The sequence below is a fragment of the Dipodomys spectabilis genome, unplaced genomic scaffold (genome assembly GCF_019054845.1).
Source record: "Dipodomys spectabilis isolate Male_0828 unplaced genomic scaffold, ASM1905484v1 ptg000043l, whole genome shotgun sequence".
Lineage (NCBI taxonomy): Eukaryota > Metazoa > Chordata > Mammalia > Rodentia > Heteromyidae > Dipodomys > Dipodomys spectabilis.
The window spans coordinates 3188379-3207727 of record NW_024870720.1 but is presented as its reverse complement, the minus strand read 5'-3'; the positions used below and the strand labels follow the sequence as shown (position 1 = coordinate 3207727).

General features: G+C 33.4%; 1 non-coding gene across 1 annotated transcript; it reads left to right on the top strand.

Annotated features, from left to right (window-relative positions):
• Window positions 1-19017: 19017 nt before the first annotated feature.
• On the top strand, window positions 19018-19140 carry LOC122106944. The gene has a single exon (XR_006147263.1). It is a non-coding gene; the product is annotated as a small nucleolar RNA SNORA40 (small nucleolar RNA).
• The last annotated feature ends 209 nt before the right edge of the window (window positions 19141-19349 follow it).

Here is a 19349-nt window from a genome sequence, read left to right as displayed (position 1 = left end):
TCATTTTCAATTAATCTTTCATCAGAGCAATCAGAACTGTTTTGTCATTCTAGAATTAGAGAATTTGCCAACGCATTCTCCTTTTCCACTACATTTCCATAATTCTTTGTACTTAGCCTTTCTTTGAAATGTTGTACATACAGAAGATAGGGAGTGGAGGAGCTCAAAGTTGGTACAAAACTGTCTCTAATTCTTGATAAACCAAATCTTTGTCATCATCATAATAAATGTTTGCCAAATACTGTGTTATCATTGTAAACAATTAAGTAATTTTGTAAATTAGTTATTCAAAGCAGTTTTTTAGTCATGGAACTTCGTGTATTTTGGAGTAGGGTTAATTTTTGTGGTTTGTTAAGTTTCACTCAGTGTAGATTGGTTATATCTTGTTCTCTAGTTTATGACCCTAATAATTGCTTACTTATGGCATTCCAATTTTCATCAAAACTTCCAGGTGTCCTCTGGGAAACAAAAGTCACCCATGTTTGTATTAAGAGTAAATGTAAAGAGTTTTAATATAAATAAAATGAAAAATAAGAATCATTCGTTGTAATAGTAAATATCTACTCTAATAACTGCTGAGGAACATGTAAAGATCTATAATTCCTTCCAAATGAAAACAAATAAAATACTAGATCCGAAAAACATAGAACTAAATTAAGTCACTATTAAATATTATGCCTTATTCCCCCTTGAAAATGAGAAGAACTTTAACTGTAACTTATAACATGGAAACTTCATCTCCTTAGAGAGATTAGTTATAGATTCTGTCTTAGGGAATTATTTTTCTTTTTAATCTTCATATGTTATAATTCATATATTTTCTTTATTTTCATTAACATGTTATTAACGTACATTAATTATGAAGGAGTTATATTGTGATAGTTTAATACATGTATAGAATATATTTTAGATGTGCTTTACGAAAGATACAAACCCTATGGATACTTATGAAAAGCTTCCTGATGAGAAATTACACTCTGGCCAATAAATGATGATAGGGAAATTATATCTACATGCAGATGAATAAGTATCTTATCTGTTACAAAAATTAACTCAAAATGGCTTAAAGGCTTAAATTAGACTTGAAATTGTAAAATTTCCCCTCCCCTCAAAAAAGAAAAGTAAATAGAAGAGAAACGCTTTGTAATAATATTCTTTTTCTTAGGACCTCAGAAATCCTAGAAATAACAGCATATGTAGATGAATGTGTTTAAAAATGTGATTGCATTGAATTTAAAAGCTTCTGCATACCAAATGGAAGAACAGACTAAAAACATAATCTGTGGAAGAGAAATTATTTGAAAACAATGTATCTGTCATTGATTTATATTTTATATATATATATATATATATATATATATGGAACATACATACAAATAGCAAAATCATTTGCAAATGGTAAAACAACTGAGAGGACATTTCTCAGAAGACTTAAAATGGTCAACTGGAAATAGAATGATGCTCAACCTCATCAATAATCTGAGAATTACAGACTAAAACTACAATGAGATATAATTTTATATAATTTTAATATGGACAGGACAAGGAAGAACAAATGTTGGGGAGACTGTAGAATAAAAGGAACTTTTCCATACTGTCGATAGGCATGTCAATTCTAACAGCCTACAGAAAATAGTAAATCAGGGCTTCAAACAGGTAAGAATAGAATCCTAATCCCTGTACTGACTATATCTACATTTGCTCCAACATCAGTTTGTTGAATATACCTCTACTGTTCCATGTTTAGTGCAACATTATTCATGATAGACAAGATTGGAATTAGCTTAAATAAGCTACTGTGTGTAACTGAATTAAATATGAGTTATGGACACAGAGTGATGTATTATTCAGATATCAAAAGAATAAGACACTTTCATTTGGAATAACATAGATGAACTTGGAGCACTTTATGGCACATGAAAGAAGTCATTCACAGAAATACAAGTATCATTTGATCTTATTAATAAGTGGACACTGAAGTAGCCTTCCTAATGTAAGCAGAACAGAGAGGAATAATTAAAGAGACTTGGAAGAAAAGAAAAAATGGGATAGGATGACAAAGGTCTATCAATGGGTGCATAGTTATCCGTAGACAAATAGAATAATTTCTGGTGTTGATTTACACTAGGATTACCATAATTATAGATCGAAGTAATATACATTTCTATGTAGTTAGAAGAAGCTGAGTACTGGTGGCTCACACCTGTAATGCTAGCTACTCAGTAGGCTCAGTTTTGAGATCTCCAACCAAAGCCAACTCTGGTGGGAAGGTCTGTGAAATTCTTTTCTTCAGTTAAGCACCAACAAGCCCAAAGTGAAACTGTAGTTCAAATTGTAGAGTGCTATCTTTGTTCAGGACCAAAACCCTAGCCCTGAATTAAAGGGCAAGGATAGCTATAAATCAAAGTAGTCAGAAGGAAAGCTCTCCCATTGAATATCCTGTCTTTCACATTATCTTATCATCTTTTTCCTCCTCTCTTTGTATCCAAAATCTGTCTATCTTTCTATCTATCTATCTAGCTACCTAGCTAGCTAGCTAGCTATCACTGTCTTCTATCTATCTCTCTTATCTACCTCTATATCATTTGTCTATCTCTGTCATCTATCTTTATGTCATCTATCTACATGTTATCTATCCATACGGTTTGGATCTATGCATCTACCTATCTATCTATGTCCTATTACTTCTCTTTCTCTACAGATCTCCTAATAATAATGTTTCCCTCTCCACATAATTCCAATTGTCTTATCCAAGGCAGTAAGCAAACATGTATTTTTCATGACTGAGTTATTTGCTATAACCTTGTTGTTGAGATATACTTAGCTAGCCTTGCTCAAAATTTCCTTAAACTCACAATTCTTCTGTCTCTTCTTCTAGAACAACTCCTTTTATAGGCATGATCTAACTCATGTGGTTAAAATATAGAGCATAAAATAATGGAATTTAATAGTCTCAAATATATTTAGCATGATAAAAAATTATCAACATTCTGGAATTGGCAAAGCAATGAATTAAAACTAATTTTAGAAATATACCAATAGAAGCTTAATATGAACATGCATAAAATAAAAAAATAAATAAAATTATTATTTTGTACAGTAAAACATGGTATTTAAAAGATTGTAAAACTTCTAAAATTCTAAAAAAGGGACATTTAGAAACAATTCCTTGGGTTGTTATAGCTGCAACAAATGTTAGTTAGAAATAGCGTATATATCCAATTGTTGTGGGAGTCAGCTTATCTTCAACATATGGCACTATGCTGAGATTTGTTAGCTCAGATTGTCTGTGGAGATTGCCTGTGGCTCATAAATAATGGTCTTCACAAACTAGTGTACTAGTAATTGGAGCTCAGATAATAAGTTATATTTCTTTTTTTTTTTTATGAATTGCTGTCCAGTGAGTTTTAGCCAATTATAGAGAAGCAAGAATAAGAAATAAGAGAAGAAGCCAGCGCCAGTGGCTCACGCCTGCAATCCTAGCTACTCAGGAGGCTGAGATCTGAAGATCACTGTTCAAAGCCAGCCAGGGCACATATCTCCAATAAACTACTCGAAAACCGGAAGTGGTGCTGTGGCTCAAGCAGTAGAGCACTCTCCTTGAGCTGAAGAGCTGAGGGACAGTGCCCAGGCCCAGAGTTCAAGCCCCACGGCTGACAAAAACAAAACAAAACAAAGAAACAAAAAAAGAAATAAGAGAAGAGGATTATGAAATGATAGTGACAAAGGTAATGACTCCCAGGGTTATCTCTCTAAGGATAGGATATCGATAGGGATGAAATATAAGATTAGAATGAGCATCATTAGGTTTTCACTACATTAATTATAATAATCTGTAAGGTCATTACAAGGTTAAGTAAGCATCTTAATTCTTTCTGAATATTGTCTCATAATTGGTAAGTACAGAAAGTAGAATTAATTTTACTGTGTGTCATTTGTTTTTGTTAAATAAGAAATTCTTATAGTGTTTCAATAAAGAAATTTTTCAGTAATCAGTTGTTCATTGTGAGTTTTAATGATTTAACAGAAATGTGTCCTCACTTTTATTTATATCCTTTCCTATATTAATAAAATGAAAAATAAGTGTTTGTATAAATTCTAGTAAATACAAAATGATCAAGAGATAACAGATTCTTTCAGACTTCTTAGACAGTTTAATTCCTAAATTTTGTTTACTGGAATATAAAATGTCCTATGAGGGTTGGATAATGATGTGAATCTGTATGAATTAGGGTGACATGCTGAGTTATTAAATTAGTCTCTAAATTAAATTTTGAGTATATTTTTATTTGATATTGGCATCATATAAATTAATTAAGCTCAAAAGTGAATTCAAGTACTTTAAGCAGGCATAATATTTCTTTGAAAATAATAATAGATGGGTACTCAGAATTCTCTGCCCCATTTTTTTTACTTTAAAAATCTGTATTCACTTATAAAATGAAACTCACTTGTAGTCTTTATGGACAATATGTGGCATTTTAAAAAGATGTGGATAATAATATTGGTAGTTTGTAATCTTCACAATTCAAGATTAATCCTTCTTAGAAAGGGCTATGGAGTGTTTAATTGTCACGACTTTGTAATCTACTCTCTTTTATGTAATCCTTTTTTATGTTTTAAATGTTTATCCTTTTCTCCCATTTGAATTTTGGTCCTAAATTCTTGAATCATTTATTACATTTTTTTTCTTTTAATATTCATGCTACTTTAATCTCACTTTAGGACAAAGTCACATACCATTTCATGTGGTGGATGTCTATTTCAGGCAATCCTACTTACTACAATTTTGACAAACAATAGCTTGTTATACATGAAGAGCATGAGTTTCTGTGTTCTCTATACATGCTAGCAAAGAATACAAAAATACAAATATAAAGGGCGAAAACTACCCTCACAAATTCTTTATGATTTCTAGAGATCATGACTATTTAAGTACATCCAACTCAACACACTTGGGGAAATTCAAAAAAATATATTCATAAGAAAGAGATAGAAGAATTGCAAGTGGGGCAAAAAATTACATGTACAATGGTGTCTAGCACTGTCTTACAAAAGCCATCTGTTTGTTAAACTAGTCACAGGTGGAAGGAGGAATTGATAAGTAGGCAAAATCAGTGAGGAGAGTCCAGAGAGATCCGGGAATTTACAAAGGGAAAAGCCAAACTTAAGAAATGAGACTGAGGGAATTGTATAAAAATTGTAAAATACAAGAAAGATAGGTGTGAATTTGGGAATATCATCAAACACGTGTTTGTGGTAGATGTTTCAAACTAGGAACAGGCAGTAGATTGTATAACAATATTGTAATTCTCCTGGAAATTGCTGTGAAATTAGACAGTTTTTTTAATTTCAATTACATTTATAAAATGAAAGCATAAGTAGTAGGTGTGTTAAAACAAAATCTATTGGGCTAAAAATAATTCTTTCTTTTTAATATTATTAAGAATGATCAGAAAGTTAATTCTATCAGAAGCAGGAGAAAAATTATTTTATGAATCTAACAAGAGTAATGTATGTATAACTATCAAAATTATACTAGTTTATGAGGTAGTATTAATAGAAACTTCCCAATATTTCTGTCATATGTTGACTTGCTAAATAATTATGCAAATATGTCAACTGTAGTCTCAGGTCCACCTATGCTTACTTTATATACTGTAGGAAACACTAGGTTCTTGGATATTAGTTGAGATACTTGGCCTCTTTGCAGTGGAGTCTGCATTGTCTACAAAAAATGCAACTACTACACTTCACTTAAATGATGAAAATTAAACAAGTAATACATATAAAGAATCAGTAATATTTTTCAAGATAAAGAAAGAAGATAAGCATAACATACTTAAAGAATATATTACTCCTTGTTATTGAGTAGGCCATCAGTAAATACTGTGGATTTTTAAATGTCTTGTATAGCTTATATTATGGAAGAACTTTAAAATAATCCTATTGTTCATTTTTAAAATGAATAATTTTTATAATCCTTTAAGAAATAAAGGCATGTTTGCTGTAAATAATCCTGTTATAAAACCTGAAAATGGAAAGAAATTCATGTTGTATTACCTTACTCTCCTTTAGACAGCTGGAATACATATAAAGAATAAAGACATGGTTTCCCTTATTTGCAATAACTAATACATGTGTAGGACAAGGAGAAAAGGCCAAAAGCTATGTACATATGACCATATAAGATGATGTTAAGGGAAATGAACCCCAAGATAGGGACACAAATATCATTTTTCTCTCTTGCTATTGTTTCTAACGTATTTATAATGTACCATGTGATGTTTCTGTTTCTTTGTATGTTCCTCCCCAATGGTTTAACTTCTGTGTTCACTGTATTTGATTCCGGTGTCCTGCGTCTTGTATATACACTTCTCTAATTCAGGGAGGGGAAGGGAAAAAACAAAATGCTTAAATAAGGGTACAGATTGACCTATTGTAACAATGAAATGTACAAGACAAAAAACGAACTCTACAATATAGGTGGGGTTGGGGATGGGGAGTGAGGGGGAGTAGAGTTGTGCAGGTGGGAGGGAAGGGTAGAAGGGAGAAATTAGGAGGACAATTATAATTCTATCAGTCAGAGAAGAAATGTTCATATTACATATGTTTACCATATATTGGAAAAAGTACATAAATAAATATGCAAGCATTATGAGGAGGGACTATTGATTGTTTCACTGACACACACACACAAACACAGTTTTGCATCTGGTACTGGCGTGTTATTTTTAATAGAGTATTTTTCAGACATATGTAAATTAATAATTTTTTTGTATTAACTCTAAGAGTAAAATGAGTATCATAATTTTAGTCTCATGTTATGATAAAAGCAAAAGAGGAAAAGGATTTTTTTCTTTTTTCAATATCAATTCTTCTAGGTTTATTTGGTATTAGAAGCATATGATGGGAAATCATTCCTTTCCTTTACAATTTTACAGTTTTAAAATATGAAGTGTTTAATAATACTGTTTTTAAGTGGTACACAAGTTTGCACATTTGACCCCTTGTAAATATACACCTTTACTGAACTTTGTTTACACTTATGACACATCTCTCCAAATATCAGTTATATAGAAACAAAATTAATTGGTGAAATATGTTCATGAATCACTCTAACACCAATTCACTAAATAATTACACACATAATTATGTAACCCTCTGAGATAAACACATTATGCAACTTTGTGTCATTTTGAATTATGTGATAGAACTTCTGACTCATAAGAGAGCTGTGTACCAAAAATAGCCCAATATCTTTCTTCAAATTTTCATTACCTGTCTTCAGCCTCAGATTCCCGCTTAAAATTAATGTGCAACAGAAGCTGTCACTGCAGAAAAGATTCCCTAATGTAATCAGCAGAGAAATGATGAAAGTGTAATCACAAAATACATAGCCAGAGGAAAAAGATGGGCAAGGCTGGCAAACAAATGAAATCCAACATAACTCTTCTCTGTGAGCTGCTTATTTCCAGGAAGATAAAAATCCAGGAAGCAGCAATGTTTGCCACTTCCCTTGAGCAATATCCTTGCCTTGTGAGTAACAATTGACAGACGTGGGCTGTGTTCACAGGTGTGTGAGGCTGCCAGACCCTCTAGCTCTGTCAACGAGATGGGGTAAAATGGACAGTATAAGAGGACTCTCTATTTCAAGTGAAGGACAAAACTAGACAAAGCTTGAGAATATAATTAACCAGACATTTTCCAGAACAAAAATGAGTAAAACTAAATGACATAAATCATTAAGAAAAAAAAACTTTTTTCCTCAAGTTTGTGAATAAACTTTCAGACTTATGAAAGTGTCTCACCCACATCAAGGTGAGACAAAGAATAATTTGTGACAGATACCATCAGGAGCCTATGTAACCCTGTGTATTAAGACTGACCAGACCAGAACATATACATGAAGTATTGTCTCAAGTGAATGTTCATATTAAATGTCCTGATGCAAAAAGAAACTATGCAAACTTAGGTGCAGAGAATCGGAGTGGCCCATGCATATAATCCCAGAATATGGAGAATGAGGCAAAAGAATTATAAACTCAAGACTACCATGGGCAACATAGCAAATTCAAGGCCAGATGGGTTTCTCAAGTAAAATTCTTTCTCAAAAACAAAGCACCACAAAGCAGAAAAGACCTTACATATTCTCTGAATTTTCCATTTTGCTTCCCTAGAAACAAAACCCAAGAATCATTTATAAAAGCGTTAAGTACTAGATTGAGGGCTGGGGTGTGGCTAGCTCAGTAATGTTCTATGTTCCATCCCTACTACCAGAAAGGAAAAGACGAGAAATAAATAAGTAAACAAATAAAATAAAACTAAATGGAATATAAACAATTCATTACTTTTAAATTTATACCATTCTTCAAAGTAATAACTTATTTTCTAAAATAAAATTTTCAGGCAACAATGTATATCTCTATATAGATGGAGATATACATCATTGTATCTGATAATGTTCTAAATATAATTAAGTATATTAGCATGTTCACAAATTAATTCAAGAATTTATTCTACACTCTGTTATTTCCCTGGGCTTGCTTGCTAGATGTTGAATGGGAGAGATTTTGTTGACATATTGATAGAAAAGAGTTAACATTCATATTCTGGTGTTGGAGAACACCAGATGAGTTCCACTGGTTCTTGATTTAATTCTTAATTTTGTTATTGAACAAGCTAAAATAACAAATCATACACAATCTGTCTATAGTTATGTATAGTAGACATGTTTTTAAAATGTAAATCAAATAATCAAATCAGATCCTATTAAATATATCACTCAAATAATCCAAAAAATGATTTTAGAGCAAACTTGTTTCTATGCTGCCTATTATATGATGCATATTTTAAACTATGTTTAGAATACACACATTTAAGGATGCATATACACCTGTTATGAATGTAGATAACCTTCTATGGCCAAAGAAATTTTAGATTTAAGAAACTAAATGAACTTAAATTTGCTAACATCCTTCTAATCTACAAAGAGATAATAAATTGGTGTTTTCTGTAATACTTGAAGTTGTGATAATTCATCATGATGACAATACATAAAACTAAATACCCCAATGTAAATGCATGCATATGCACATATATAAATATATGATCTTATACGTATGCTTTTTTAAACTTAGGTTCATAATAAATGGTATCCTTGAGGACTACAAGTGCTAATTCTTCTTCAGTTATTTCTCATAGGATGTATATTGTATATTAGACCATGATTTAATTTAAATATTTCAGGCAACGTACAGTTTATTGCTCCTTGGGGGCAGTTGAATTCACATCTCCTCCAGCTCATTTTACTCCAGAGATGGGTCTTCTGAATTATTCATGTCTGTCCGCCTCTGTCTACCCTAGGAGAATTTCAATAGCTCTGAGTGTGTATGTGTGTTCATGTATTTTAATAGCTCTCTCTGTTTAACTCAAGAGATTATTTTGGAAACTTAATAAATGAAAGTGTTATATAGAACTTTCTATTTTACAATGACTATAAACTAAATTTGCAGAGTAGAAATCCAAGTTGAATTTTCAACATGATCCTAGTAAGATCAGGAATTTTGGCCAACACTATATTCCTTACAGAAAAGTAGTGACATAATCATCATATGAAGAAAATATAACTTTCCTAAGTTTTCTTATTAAACTAACAGAAAACCAGCAATAAAAAACAAGGAATATTTAGCAGACAATACAGATTTTAAGACTTTTTGAAAAACTGCCAATAGGTAAATAAATACATGTTAAAATTTTATTTCAAAATAGATTAATAAATATTAACCAAAGAATAAGTTTAAAAGTATTGTTAAATATTTATTATTTTTATTTATTTACAGTTGAAAGCTTTCAGAAGGAAAAGACCTTAAGAATATTGAAGTTTTAACATGTAGAAAACTTAAGCTAGATCCTTATATATCACCCTGCACCAGAATCAACTCCAAATGGATCAAAGACCTTGAACTCAAAGCAGACACTCTGAAAACATTACAGGATGGAATAGGAGAAACCCTGGGTCTCCTTGGCTCAGGCCGAAATTCTCTGAATAGAGACCCGGAAACACAACAAATCAAAGAAAGGTTGGACAAATGGGATTGCATAAAGTTGCAGAGCTTCTGCAGGGCAAATGACATAGCTAGCAAGATCAATAGAAAGCCCACGGACTGGGAGAAGATCTTTACTAGCCATACAACGGACAAGGGTCTCATATCTAAAATATACTTGGAACTCAAAAAATTAAACCCCCCAACAACAAATCCTCAAAGAAACAACTGCCCAATAAATAAGTGGGCGAAAGACTTAAAGAAAAACTTCTCTGAAGAAGAAAGAAGGATGGCCAATAGACACATGAAGAAATGTTCAACATCCCTAGCCATAAAAGAAATGCAAATCAAAACAACATTGAGATATCACCTCACTCCAGTTAGAATGGCAAAAATCAAGAACTCTAACAACAACAGATGCTGGAGGGGATGTGGACAGAAAGGAACCTTACTTCATTGTTGGTGGGAATGTAAACTTGTTCAACCACTTTGGAAAGCAGTATGGAGGTTCCTCAAAAGACTTCACATAGAGCTCCCCTATGACCCAGCAATCCCACTTTTGGGCATTTACCCTAATGTTTACAAACAAGACCACACTAAAGCTACCAGCACAACAATGTTTATTGCAGCATTATTTACCATAGCTAAGATATGGAACCAACCCAGATGCCCCTCAGTAGATGAATGGATCAAGAAGATGTGGTATATATACACAATGGAATTCTATGCCTCCATCAGAAAGAATGACATTTCCCCATTTGTTAGGAAATGGAAAAACTTGGAAAAAATTATATTAAGTGAAGTAAGCCAGGCCCAAAGAAACGTAGGTCCCATGGTTTCCCTTATTTGTAATATCTAGTATATGTATGAGTCAAGCGGAAAAGGTCAGATAATGTGATGTCAGGAAAATGAACCCTTAGATGTGTATTTTAATGTTTTTTTCTTTCATGCATGTGTTTCTAACACATTTATAAGATTATCTCTTTGTTGCTTTGTATGTCCCTCCCCTACAGTATAACCCCTGCTTTCACTATATTTGATGTCAGTATAACTTGCGGAGGAGATGGGGAAAAACCAGTTGTTTAAGGATACAGGTGGACCTGTTGCAACAATGAGAAGTACAAGTTGTCATGTCCAAAACGAGCTTTACAACGTTGGTGCGAGGGGGGGGGGGGAAGGAGAAGGATTGGGATTGGGGGGGAGGGGAGAGGCTGGGAAGGGATGTGAAGGGTAAACAAAGGAGGAGGCTGCAATGCTTGGTAAGAAATGTACGCATTATCCTGCCCATGTAACTGTAACTCCTCTGTACAGTATGTTCACAAATAAAATTAAATTAAAAAAAAAAGAATATTGAAGTTTTATTGAGAAGCTCATATATGACTTAATTAATTAAGTCAATGCAGTATGTAATTGAACAAGTCTACCAGAAGATTTTTTTCTAAATTCACCAATGAAGAATTGAACAATAAAAAAGTTAAGAGTTAGAAGTAAAAGAATTTATAGCTGAGTGATTTGAGCTCTGACAGGATGGATTCAGAGCCCACTATTTTAAACAAGTTGCTGAAATCTAGTTCATCATGTAAGAATATTTGACTAAAGAAGGCAAATTTAGCTATGCAAATATGTTCCTAAAATAATTCTATAATATTTACAAGAGTAACAAAAAATACAATAAATATATAAGTACAGATGATTTCTGAACTTTTCTACATTATATAAACAATCAAAACACAAATTTGAAACAGAATGATGACTATCAAAACTTTTATTGAAAGTATCTGGCTGAAGACAAAAAAATTGTGTTTCCAATATGTTTAGATATACTTAGTAATTATACTCTGTGATAGATCTTGTAGAGAAAAGTTGTTGAATTTCTCTCTAATTTCCTGTATACTAAACAGCATAGTCACTCCTAGAAACTTATGTGCTATGTAATAGAAACCATTCAGTGAGACAGAAATGTTCTCTGGTGTGAAATTTATAAACTGCCTTCCAATCTTTTACAGTATTTTGCAATAATTCCATCCAGGTCTATATAATCAGATAAAAGCAGACCCTTCCCTGGTTACTCTCCCTTCTTCCCCTTTCTTCTTTACTTCTTCTCATTTTCTCCACTTGAATATATGTGTTTGAGACAAATGGTAAGTTAGATGAAAATAGGAAACGTTTATTCATTATGAAATAAATCTTAAAATGATCACATCTTACAGAAAATGAAGCTAACAATACCATAGATACTTTTGTGGTTTGCCTACTTCTGTAATAATTTTGAGATTCCTAGATCTCAGTAATTACTACCCATCCCTTTCCAATGGATCATACTTTTCCAGTTATCTCAAGTTATATCAGCTATCTGGAAGTCCAATGTGGGCCACTTGAAATATTATCTTCTTAATCTCTTACTATGTGGAAAAGACAAATTGATTTCTTAATGTGGTGAGGGTTTGTGAACTTGCTCAAGTTTAGGAGAGTCTTAAAAATAGGAGGATAGAATGTAGCTACTTAAAAATGACCAAATTCCCAACTTATATTGAGATGTTCAATCAAGTCACTTGATTGTTACTAGATAATGATAATACAAAATCATTTCATGGAGGAAGAAATAGCAATTTTATTTGGTCTTGCACTCAGAGCCAGTGTGTTAGCCATGAGCTTTTGTCATCCAGGCAAGGGCCCTACCACTTGAGTCACAACCCCAGCTTTTTGGTGGTTAAGTGGAGTTAAGAGTCTCCAAGAGTATGGTAAGGGGAAACAAAAGAGGAGCCAACAATGCTTGATAAGAAATGTACTGATTACCTTGCTCATGTAATTGTAACCCCTCTGTATCGTATTTTCACAACTAAAAAAACTTATTAATAAAAAAGAGTCTCCAGGACTACTTTCTTGTCTTGGCTGGCTTTTCATCATGCTCTTCAGATCTCAGCTTCCTGATTAGCTAGGATTACAGGTGTGAGACACTGGTGCCCAGCTCTAAAAATAGCAACTTTTAGGGCAAGATTTAACGAATCTTGGAGCATAAATAGCTATCCAGAAATATCTTTGGAAAAAAATGAAGTGTTTTCTATGGGTTTTCGGTTCTTATTACCTTCCTAATCCAGAGTCCCCTGAAATACTATCCTCAAACAGAGAAAACAATAGAGTAGGGGGAGTGAGGAGTATGTATGTGTGTATATGTGAACACACAAATAGCCTTTTCCATATTTCAAATTTGGACTGTTTTGTTGTCAATCAGCTTAAACCAATTCCAATTAAGGTTAAACAATTTAGGGTGACATACAAAAAGAATAATCCAAAGGCAAAACACCATATGAATCATCCTTGTGAATATTCTTCTGTAACCTCACAAGAGAGAATTTATCACACTTTCAGTATATGTCTTACAATGTTGTGAATACTTGGAGGGGATTTTTTTTACAGTGCTACCCACTGAAGTTGAGAAATGTACCAACAGCTCAACATACTGAAGGGATTAATTAATGTTGTCTGCAAAACATACACTGTGAATGCAAAATGTCATGTCCCTCCTCTCCGCTGTAATTCTGCACTTTCTTAGCCCTTCTCATTTTGCACCACTGTGATAAAGTATGTTCATTCTCAGAACTGGAGCTTTTCCCTTTTTGCTGTTCGGAGGCTATTTAATTTTAATTGCTCCCCAAGCATAGGCCAATTCAGAATGGCAAGAGCTGAGCAAGAATCCTTCACAGAGGCTTTGAAGTTTGAAGAGCTGCTATTCTCATTGCCGCAGGCCTCCATCCCCACATTTGTGTGAAAATGCAAGACACCGCTGAATACCTCTGTGATACATGGTGATGTTAGTACTTATAAAGGAAAATATCTTGTGCAGATTTGTTGAACCATTTTGAACTACACATAGGGCATTCAAGCTATTAAAACAGACGTTCTTTTACTACACACATTTTTAAAAAAGGATATTAAAATACCTGCGTACACAACAGGGGCAGTACTCAAATTAATTAAACTGCATGAAAAAGCACACTGGACATTTTAGTTGGTAGTAAGGGATGAAGCATTACAAGTCATCTCCAATGCTAGGAAAACATCATTTTGTAACTTGGACCACATAACATATGTTGCTCATGCCAGTAACCCTAGCTACTCAGGAGGCTAAGATTTGAGGATCACAGTTCAAAGCCAGTATGTGTATATCTGAAATTAACCACAAAAAACTGGAAGTGGACCTGTGGTTTTAAATGGTATGGTGCTCAACTTGAGCAAAAAAAAATCAGTTCATAAGGAAATGGACAGACTTGGAAAAAATCATATCAAATGAAGTAAGCCAGAACCAAAGAAACAGACTCAATGGTTTCCTCATTTGTAATAATTAGTATATGTCTAGGACAGTCCTAGAAGAAGATCACATAGCTCAATAACTATGTACATATGACCACATAAAATGATGCTAAGTGAAATGAACTCCAAGATATAGAAACAAGAGTTTGTCCTTTGTTTTTGTTGTTTTTAATATACTGTGTGAGTTATTTCTTTTATCTGTCTTTTTCTCCTTTGGTTTATCAGCTGTTGTCACTGTATCTGATTTTGGTACCCTGTGTCTTATATATATATATATATGTTTATCTGAATTGGGGAGGGGGAGAACAACATAAATGTTGAGACAACGGACAAAGGGTGAACCAATGCAACAGCCATACTCGCAAGACACTATGTTGGAAATGAACTTTACAACTTGGGGGGGAGGATTGTGGGGGAAGGAAAGTGGGAGACAAACAGGGGAAGGGGGAATAGTGTTCAACAAGAACTGTAGTCATTACCTTACATATGTAACTGTAAACCTTTTGTGCATCACCTTGACGATCAAATTAAATTAAAACAACAAAAACAATAATGAAAACAAAACAAACAAAAAAGCCAGTTCAGAAACCATGCCACGGCCCAGTCCAACCCCTACAACCACAAACAAAAAACTGAAAAGAAAAGATTCTAATATCAGCTATGCTTACAATGGAAGGAAACGTCTTTATTAAACGCCTGTATATATGCATTTCACTCTTATTTCATATTTATGAAAGAAGGAAACTGAACATATATCATTTCATCTCAGGTGTGTAGGAAGTATAAATGATAAAATGTAGCTATTATTATTTTAAAACAATTTTAATAGTACAAAAGAAGAAATTTTATTCAAGTAACATATGAAAGAGGATTTTCTTCAGTTATTTAAGTGGTTTTCTTCAGCTCAGAGAGGTATATTTGATATTGAAAAAGAAATATTCTTCTTTTCCTATTTGGATCCTTTTTGATGTTTTTCTCTTGCCCTATTGCTTTTACTAGGAATTCCAGTAAGGTATTGAAGGCTCACTGAGACCAAAGGAGAATTTTCCCAAGAGTGGACCATAAAGGCTCAATAGGTGTGTGTGTGTGTGTGTGTGTGTGTGTGTGTGTGTGTGTGTGTATGATCACTTAAAATAATATTTTTTGAAAAGCACTTCAAGAAATGGAAACAAGAGAATTTTTATTGTTGTTGTTGCTTTTTTGTTGTCTTTTTCCTTTTGGTTTATATGTAAATTTATTTGTCTTTGGGAAGATAAGGGGGACACAAAAAGGTAGGACAAAAGGGTGAACAAATACCAGAGGTGATATTCACTAGACACTGTGGAAAATTAACTATACCACTTGTTGGTGGAATGAGAAGGAAAAACTGGGAGATAGGGAAGGAAGGGTGATAGTTTAAAAAGAAGAAATGTACCCCTTACCTGGCAATTGTAACTGTAACCCAATAAAATATATTTATAAAAAGAAAATACTTTTGAAATAGGACGAGATCACTAGATTTTACAGAAGCTTTTACATTTCTTGTTTTATTTATATTAAGATAAATTTTGCTTTGTTGGTCAGGCTGGCTTGGGGCTGATGTTCTAAGAGGAATAGAATTATTAGCATGGAACACAAAACCCAGCTCAAAAACCTAATTATGTCCTGTTGTTTCTCAGCCATACTTGCAATCCCAATCTGTACAGAAAAAAATTCTTGCACACATAAGTTCAATTAGTTGGAATGATTGGATCATAAGGGCTCTGGGCTACTTAGTGGATTCATCCAACATAATCTAAATTCTTCAAGTAATTCTACAAGTAATTTGGTCAAACAAGCAGAATTGTTAACTGTGCTTAATCTCATAAATATGTCCATTTCCTGAAGCATAAGATGGGAAATCCTGGAGTTAGACTGGACTTGTCTACTATTTTGGACCACAACTCTTCTATTAGAATGTTTCTAAATTCTGTGCTAGTGCTGATCTTGAGTCTGTTCACTTCTCTCTCCTTTAGTCGGCCTCCTCTCCCATAGTTTCTTAAATATGCTTTCACTGCTGTGGAGTGAGGTTTCCATCATGCTTGTATTAGACATTTCATATCTAGCTTCCAGGGATATATATATCACATAAATATAATATATTAATAATATATAATATATAATAATATAATGTACCTTTTGGAATGAGCTAGTATATGTTTAAATGATTTCATATTTTCTTTGCATTTCTCTATATGTAAATTTTACGATGTCAGGGACTACATCCTGTTATATATAACAGTAATAATTTCATAATGCATTGCAGAGAGTAGGCATTTAAATTTTTTTCATGAATAAATATGACAGTTTTTTTTATAATATCTCCCATATATAATCAATTCCACTTAGCCAAAAGTAGCTCTCCTATAATATTCCATTGAATAACTTCTGTGCCTTTTGCTAGTATTTCACATTTTACTGTAATATAGAAAAAAGTGACCTCAATTTGGCAGGAAACTTAAATTAACTGACAAGGAGAACTCATTGTAATAAATGTGGAAGTGTTTTTTTTTTTTTGGATAATATGCATCATGAACTTTTGAAATGTATTTCCTCTAATTATTTAATAACAACAAATACGGATGCATACTGGTTTATAAATGATGTACAATAATTTGCTTTTACAAGGCAATGGAAGTTGACTTCACCAAACCACTGCCCTAATTTTAGATCCATTTCAACATGCATCTTTTGATAGCCTGTCTACTTTTTCATCTGTCTGTATTCTTCGCAGTCTGGTATAGACTAGTCTAGCATGTTGAATTCTGGTACAGAATGTTGAAAATAAAACATTAGTGCCGTGTATGTGTGTGTGTGTGTGTGTGTGTGTGTGTGTGTGCATGTGTGTGTGAAAATTAAGTGGGATAATTTCCTAAAACTAAACACTGAAGAATTATAAAGAAATAATTGCCAGAAAATTGAAAAAGATTAGTCAATATGTATATTTTAGATAATACACAGTTTTAAATTTTTCTTGAACCACAATATTTGTGCATACTTATGGGATACAATATGCTGTTCCCAAACATGCATTCATTTTGTAAAGATCAACTAAGGTTGTCCTAGATATAATTCTGAAATTGTTTGTAAGTGCTAAGTACTTACTCTCCTTTAATTCAAAGTTACAAGTTTACAAATACAAAGCATATGGACTTTTGTTTTCCAAGCAATAAGTCATGTGAAGGACAATATTCGCAAAACACAAATATGTTCGTTGAAACTTCATGTCAACTTCATCAAGGCTCTCAGAATACCACTTCCTGTGTGTTTTGGATAGGGAGGACCACAAAAGTCTTTTTCTTTTTAACTCTAGATTTAGAGGCTTGAAATGAAGCAGATTCTTTTTTATCTCATTTCATTTTTTTAATTCTGTCCCTAGAAGGTGAGCTCAGGGTCACCGGGCGCTTTTGTGGTGACGCACACTGTCAAACGTGATGCTTTACGTCACTAGCAGGAGGCAGCTGCTGGGTCCCCATCAACGACACTTCATCCTCAGACTGAGGTTCTAAACCAAGTTCAGATTCTGCTCCTAGTTGAGAGTGCCAGAATCTTCTGCAGACACCCAAGTCATCCAAGTCAAAGTTTATCGTGCCTAATGCAGGTTTTCATTGTTAGCAGCTCTCCTATGTGAGCTCAGACACCTTGTATAGACAGGCACGGGTGGCTCACGCCTGTCATCCTAACTACTCAGGAGGCTGAGATCTGATGATCACTGTTCAAAGCCAGCCAGGACAGGAAAGACCGTGAGACTCTCATCTCCAATAAACAACCAGAAAACCAAAGTGGTGCTGTGGCTCAAGCGGTACAACCCTAGCCTTGAGCTGAAGAGCTGAGGGACCCAGAGGTCCAGCCCCACGACTGACAAAAAGAAAAAAAGAAAGTAGTGTCCATTCCATGTAGGTTTTATTGTAGAACTTAAGGTCCTATAACATATTTGAAGACCATACATATATTGTGATTCTAAACATAATAAAAAGAAAGTTGTCTTGAGTTAAATTAAGTCAGTTTATCTGAGATGCCTCCTTTATTTTCTATATTACTAAGCATCTATCACGTTGCCATATAACATGGAAACGCTGTGTATCCTCTAAGGAGTTTATAAGAAGTTGAGAAAGTCACCATCACACTGTTGAAATTTGTGCAAATTGGGGGAAAATAAAAACAACCTACATTTGGTGCATTGGGTGTACCTGTCATCCTAGCTATTCTGAAAGCAAAGATTTGGACAACCATGCTTTGAGAATAGGTCAGGAAACAATACATGGAAGTTATCATCTCAACTGATTTGAAGCTGGGAGTGGTGGTACATGCCTATCATCCCCTCCATGAGGAAAGCACAAATAGAATTGTGTGGCCAATTCTTGCAAAACAAGGTCGTATCTAAGAATTCTTTTAAAAAATAGCAAAAGCAAAAGGGCTGAGTTGTGTAATTCAAATGGTAGAATGCTTACCTAGCCCTGGCATGACTTCAAACCTCACTATCACAAAATAAGATTTTTTGAGACATGAACCCTGTTTTCTGTTTCGTAAAATTCGTACCTAAGAGGGACATCTAGTGAGCTAAAATAATAACTACTACTGTACTCCAATATGTGGTATTATATTTGTTACATCATTTTCATGTTAAAATAGAAGCTCTCTTAACACTTATGTGTGTGTTTAATTTGTAACAAAGCCTTATGGACAAGTACAAACAGTAAATCCTATTTTGCAAACCAGAACTCAATGTTGGGTTTGGATTTTGGTACACATAAGAAGGAACATGATTCCTATAATATCTGGCAATGACGGGAGTGTCATTAACTTGTGCAGGGGGCCCTGAGAATAAAGCTGATGTAAAAGCAAATAAAAAACCCACAAACTACAGAAGATATCTATAATTCTAATAAAGTATATAAACAAGCAAGACTAAAACTGCATGATTTGAAATAGTTACAAATAATTAAAATATATATGCTATCATAAGTATCATGT